The sequence below is a fragment of the Bidens hawaiensis genome, unplaced genomic scaffold (assembly GCF_021521415.1).
Source record: "Bidens hawaiensis isolate Kalapana, Puna unplaced genomic scaffold, B.hawaiensis_p1.1 tig00029685_1, whole genome shotgun sequence".
In the NCBI taxonomy this organism is placed as follows: Eukaryota; Viridiplantae; Streptophyta; class Magnoliopsida; order Asterales; family Asteraceae; genus Bidens; species Bidens hawaiensis.
Genome location: NW_027494934.1, coordinates 3,084 through 9,919, shown reverse-complemented (window position 1 = coordinate 9,919; position 6,836 = coordinate 3,084). Strand labels below are relative to the sequence as shown.

Genomic DNA, 6,836 nt, shown 5'->3' with positions numbered 1-6,836 from the left:
CAGATACTGATGATGACGAGTGGTTAGAATCCGTTGTTGAAATAGAAAAGGTTAATAAAGAAGAATTGGTTGAATGTTATTTAAAAGGAGCAGATGAATAAGCTGTTAATGATCTAGTTACGAGGAGTCTGAAGGTGATGTTAATTCACCAGGGGAAAGTGAGGAAGATGACATTAGAGGAAAAAAGTATAAACAATGATGTTAATTCACCAGGGCATGGTTTTTGATGGAGTTAAAAAGTTGTTTAGCTTTAAATGATGGTGGGAAGGGTTGGACACTCATATCTGATCAACAGAAGGTATGAATTGCTTTTTTATTTGGTCTCTTTTAGCTTTTTACATGACATGATGCAACTTTTTTGTTTTTCAATTGGACATTAACAGAATGTCTCAAGTCTCAACTAATTTATATACAAACAATTAAATTATGACACTTTCTCTTTCTGGACTTTTGCATCTGTTTTCTAATTGCACATGGGATATGTACTTTTAGTCAAATCAGTTTCAATTATGAAGTCTTTCTTTTTTGATTTAAAAAGATATATCCCATGTGTGATACATATGGGATATATGCTTTAATTGTTACCAGATAGTGCTTTATATTGTATTTTAGATATATACTTTGAGATAGATAAAAGCTACTGGACATGTCCTACTTTAGACATACTTTTCTAGTCAACTAATGAATGAAACTGTTTTTCATTTGCAGGGATTATTAATGCAGTTGCGACAGTGTGGCCAAATGTTGAACATAGAAATTGTGCTAGGCATATCTATGCAAATTGGCATAAAAAATTCAAAGGTGATGATTTAAAGGGACTATTTTGGAAAGCTGTTAGAGCCTATTGTGAGCCCGACTACAAAAATGCAATTAAAGAGATGAGAGTTCTTTCACCTGATGCAACAGAAGCTTTCATCAATCAAAATCCAAGATGCTTCTGCAGGTGTTTTCTTGATATTGAAACTAAATGTGATGTCGTTGTCAGTAATATGGCAGAGACTTTTAATGGATATATTATTAAGTCTAGATCTAAACACATTCTTAACATGTTAGAGGACATAAGGGTAGCAATAATGACAAGAATAGCTAAAATGCAGAAAGCAATGGGCCAAAAGGATGTCATTGTTTGTCCTAGGATACAAAAGAAACTTGATAGGGAGAAAGATAAAGCTTATAAATGTGTTGTATACCTATCGTCAATTAATGTGTTCCAAGTTAAGGACTTGGATGATGTTTGTGTCGATTTGGTTAATAAAAAATGCACATGTAGAAAATGGGATTTAACCGGTATACCATGTTACCATGCATGTGCAGTAGCTGGGTTCATGCACAAGAATGTTGAGGAGTTTGTTAATGATTATTATACCAAGGAAATGTACATGAAGTCCTATGCATTCGCAATCCCTCCTTTGCCTAGTGATAGATATTGGCCTCCCATTGATTTCCCTTTGGACCCTCCTCCAATCAAAATTGGTCCCGGTAGACCAAAGAAGAATAGGAAGAAGGATCCACACGAGGATCCCAAACGACCAGGAAAATTGACAAAACATGGAGTGCAAATGAGATGCAGCAATTGCAAGTCTAAAGATCATAACATTAGGAGATGTCCTAATAGGGGTCAAACTTTAATTACACCAAAGACAGTAAGATCGAGGGGGAGACCGAAAAGTGGCTCAAGAATTGAACCTGATTCTAATAAAATTTTTATTTTGAATGAGTGTGCAGGTACTTCAACAAGAGGTGGCAGGGGCAGGGGTAGGGGAATGAGCAGGAGAGGTCAAGGAGATGGTGGTTGGAACATGTTTCAATCTTTACAAGAAACTCAACAATCAACCCAAGCATCAAGTTCTATCACATAACCATAATTTAATATTATGTTTGAAATAATTCAATGACTTTGTAATATCTGGATGTTTTGAACAAGATATCTATTTGGCATTTTGGATGAGTTTTGGTTTTCGACTTTTTGGGTTATTATGGTTAGATGCATGAACCAGTTTCCTTATTTTGTAATATTTGGATGTTTAAACTACTTATTGATTTTAGCTTTGGGATGTTGGATTTGATCTTCAAGTTTTTACAAAATACATAGTATTTTATAAAGTAGTATTAATGACATATAATAAGTTAACCGAAAACTTAAGTGAAAGTAATACTTAGAAGTTTATAGAAATCAATTATATCAAAAGTATACAAACATAGATAAGATATTTAAACTTTTAAACCGACACTTTAGCATCAGATTTCATTTATTGCAGCTGGCAAAGACATAAACATCAGATTTGATGGCTGAGGTCCCGAGTTCGAATCATGTTTGATGCAAAATTTTGTATTTAAAATTTTTAACCCATCCAGCTCAACCCAGTTGGAACAATAACCACCCTATTTAACAGCCACATGCCACGTCACGCGCAATATCATCAATAATTAACGGAGTTAACTGTTTTATTTAACTGGGACTGTTATTGGTAACAAAACTGATAGTTGGGATTATCACCGGTCACATCGTTAGTTGGGATTATTATTGACCAATAGTTGATAGTTGGGATTATTAATATCCAATTTTCCTTTTTATAATTAAGTATATGTTTAGGGGTAGAATGGTCATTTCAACCTTTTTTCGACAAGTCATTTCAACCCTTTTTTTTTGACAAGTCAACGACGGTCAAATAACGATAGGAGCAACAGTGAGCCCGCCGGAGAAAGATAAGGGTACAACAAGCACAATTTAGTTTTCAGGGCTTTATGGTGCCCCGAAGAATTTATACAAGGAGGCAAATCATAGTTTTCTCTTTTAGAAACTTAAAAACTTGTGTTATTGATAGGTTATATATAATATTTTGCACGCATCAAATAACCTTACATAACATTATGACTTTTACCTAATGATTGTCATAGGACATAACGATCCTTTAAGATAAGTTGTTTTATATCATGCAATTCAACTTGGACCTAAGATTGGCATCTCAACTTGGTTATCAAATTGATGCCAACCATCACTTATTCAGTGCTGCAACTTAGTCACCCCAAGCTTCCACGCAATAAAAAAAAAACATGTTGAAAATGATTCACTTTGTTCACGTAAAAGTTGCACAAGGAAAGCTAAGGGTACAATTGATATCCACATAATATTAAATCACAAACATCTTTACAAAGCCGCTGCTACAAACACATATATTTAGGTTTTTAAAAGCTCCAAGTAACAGGTCTTTTCCCGTCCTTAGTTTGCAGGAGAATATTAGACACAATGTAATTAACAAATGTTAGAGCTGGCAGTATTATGTAAATATTGGCGAAGTATATGACTCTCTATCTTGTAAAACCGTAATTGCGGCTATCAATACAATCATACAATTACACAATCATTTACACGCACTTAAGAGTCTCTACTTCAAGCCATCAAGTTCACTCCGTAGAGTATGTAATTAATTTTCAGTCCACTAATTTGTTCTCCCCTATATGCTTTGTGTATAGAATATCCCAAACCTCTTTCAATGCTTTGCAAGTTGAGATTTGCTTAAAAACGTTTTTCATTCACGTCTTGAAACAAGATATATAAGGCTTTTCCGTCCCGTTCAATGTGTTCTCTATGATCACTAGAATGACCAATGCCATGAATTCTGTTAGTTTTTGTATCCCTCTTCAATTATCGTCCAAAGTTCTTGTGATTCAAATAACACTCGTATTTGGATATGCCAATGATAGTAATTTTGTCCGGTCAATTTTGGTAATGGAGTCGGGATTCCATTATTCAAGGCCATGATGATTCGTAAGTGTACGTGTAACAAATCTAGCTATTATAATATTACACAATTATCCCTAAAGTAACATAAATAACAAATCTAGCTTTATATATACAAATTAATTAGTCCAGATTATATATAAACTAATATTTAGGAATATTGGAGTATTTAATGTTACCCTTAGAAGTATTGGATCGTTTTTCAAAAGGATTCACTGTGCCAATTGGCATTAGTTGGTAGCAACGGTATCTATCTCAAAAGGTCATAACACTTATCAACTTTCCTTAATCAAGCTCAATCCTAGAATAGTGATTTTCCTCTTTTTAGTGACATACATTTGTTGGTTCAAACCTGAAACCCTGAGAAGAAACGCCATATGGCAAAATCCCATCATCTGGATACCATTGGTACTTTATCAATAGTTTCACCAATCACAAGCCGTGTATGTGCAAATAAATGTGTCTAGCTAGTGACTTGCTGACACAATGTCACATATGATTAATCTATGTGATATAGCTATATAAGATGGGATCATAGCTTTATAACCTAATTAACAATTTAAAAAGAAGGATTATTGGTTTCCAATCTAAGGGACAAAGCCGTAAGCCTGTGTTAATTAGTTTTCATATTATATCCATTAAAAAGGTAGGCGGATGTATGTGGACATTTTATGTCCATACACTTTCTAATAAAGAATTGTAAGGAGATATGAAGAGATTGGTGAGTTACAAGTGAAGGGTGTATGCATCTTTGTAATTCAAATATAATCCATGTAAAAATTTGCACTATATTCAATTTAATGTCTCACATTTCATTTTATCAAATAGGTAAAAGTTTCAAATGTTGCACTTGCAACATATTAGGCATGGAAAATGTGACTTGTAAAATTAATATGATACTTATCAATTATATATAATCAAAAAACCTATCTTATGAATTAAAAAAATATATATAAAAAAAAGTGGTTGATAACTATATAGAATCACACAATTTAGTTTAAAGAAAATTCTTTCTAGCATATTAGCATTACTTACCAAAGGATCTTGGATTGGTAGTACCAGGGTGTTGGAAGTTAAAATGTCACTTCCTACATGGTGAGAGTTCAATTTCGCAGTTAACAATTTCTTTTTCATAGTTTAATTTTTTTATAAACATTACAATGAAAATGGGTTGCAACCCACTTATGTGTGTTTATTTGACTTATTGAGTATCACAAATCCTCAATATGTCGGGAGTTATCTAGTATATTCTTCTTGTGTGTTTTTCTGTTTGTGTTCGTATCGATTCAACCCTGGATTTTTTTGTGGCAAACAGAGTCTGGTTAAAGCACACCAATCCAACATTAGAACAGGTTTTCTTTTGAAACCGGGTTGAATTTAGGAGGGTGTTTTGTATCAAAGATTGAAGGACCAAACAACATATTACATCATTTTTTCCCTTGTAGATACAGGCTATGTAATGCTCTCAAGAGTTATCCAAGTACTTATAATCTGACTATATCAATGTGGATTGACTCAAACATGACTTTATATTTGTTAAATGGTCTACACATCATCCTTATGGATTGCCAGAACCATAAAACTAATCTTTAAAATGATAATTTTCTACTAGTGGAAATGATATTAGAGGAATCCATATTAAGGAATGTGATTCATGGAGCATTCATTTAGTAGTGTCATATTTTTTTTCTTTTTATATCACTAGAGCATCTTTATATTCATCTCAACTTATTAATGAGTTCCTTATTCCTCCTATTTTGTTGTAGTCTCCCATGATTCACTTTTTGCTCAAAAACATAAAATATCAATTTAAAAACTCTAGTCTTCCAATTAGAAAAGAATATGTTGCCTACAAAGAGCCCTCAAATATGTCCTAGCAAATATATCTATCTAATCTACACATAAAAACACGTATGTACATATATGCTATATAAGTAATTATAAGTGAAATGTGTGTATGTGTTTTAGGAAATCTTGACTAAATCTGGAGAAGGGTATGGTGGATGAGCATGATAACTTGCTGCCCATAGCGAATGTGGGGCGAATCATGAAACAGATCCTACCACCCACAGCCAAGATCTCCAAAGAAGCCAAAGAGACGATGCAAGAGTGCGCCACCGAGTTCATATGTTTTGTGACTGGGGAGGCATCTGAAAAGTGTCACAAGGAGAATCGCAAGACGGTAAATGGAGACGATATCTGTTGGGCTCTTGCATCTTTAGGGTTTGATGACGGCTCCAATGCGGTTATGAGGTACTTGAATAAGTATAGGGAATTTGAGAGACAGAGAGCGGCTGCCAACCAAATTAAAGAAAGTGATGATGAAGCTGCAGCAAGATCTACCAACAGTTGTAAAATGAGAAATCATTCCAAGTAATCTTCACTAGAGTTTGATGGCTTGAGATTAAAGGACAGACTTCTTAGTTCCTACACAAATTCTTCAAGAGCATATGTAACACTTATCTCTAATATGTATTCTTAAAACTTCATTATCTTTGACAAGGATTCATATCCATAAACAAATCCAACAATAAGGTAACTGTGTTAAGTCTTTTAACTATCAAAATCAAATACACACACCAACACTTAAAGCAGTCTCTCTCTCTCTCTCTCTCCATGAATATATATGTATACACACATATTGTTAACACTATCTTAGCACTTGTAGTGATTGGTAGAAAAATAGCTTTAAGGGTTCACATGAGCTTGGAAGTCACTTGATATGCTACCAGAATATTACCTATTAATATTTCTAGGTTCATTTGGAGAAGATTGCTTTAAGGGAAGCTGTGGATCAGTTGAGGCAAGCTGCAAGAACCAACAGGAAATTAAAACGAGAAGGAAGAACAGATGAGAAGATTTACGTCAGGATGGAATATAAATTAACTGCATAATTCCTCCAAGAGGTGTTACTATACACATGCCACTGACAATCTAATCCCGGCCACACTGTTTGCAAACGGTTGTTTGAGACCGACAGCCGTTTGAAGGTTAGGGCTTTTGTCATAGTCCCCTACCCTTAAACGGCCATTTGAGTTTTTCGTCGAAAGGCCGTTTAAGTTTGGGGGTGCCTTAGGATTAGTAGACCCTTTTC

General features: G+C 34.2%; 1 pseudogene; it reads left to right on the top strand.

The window, feature by feature from the left end:
- The first annotated feature begins 5,489 nt into the window (after window positions 1-5,489).
- LOC143579380 (nuclear transcription factor Y subunit B-4 pseudogene) lies at window positions 5,490-6,247 on the top strand (annotated as a pseudogene).
- The last annotated feature ends 589 nt before the right edge of the window (window positions 6,248-6,836 follow it).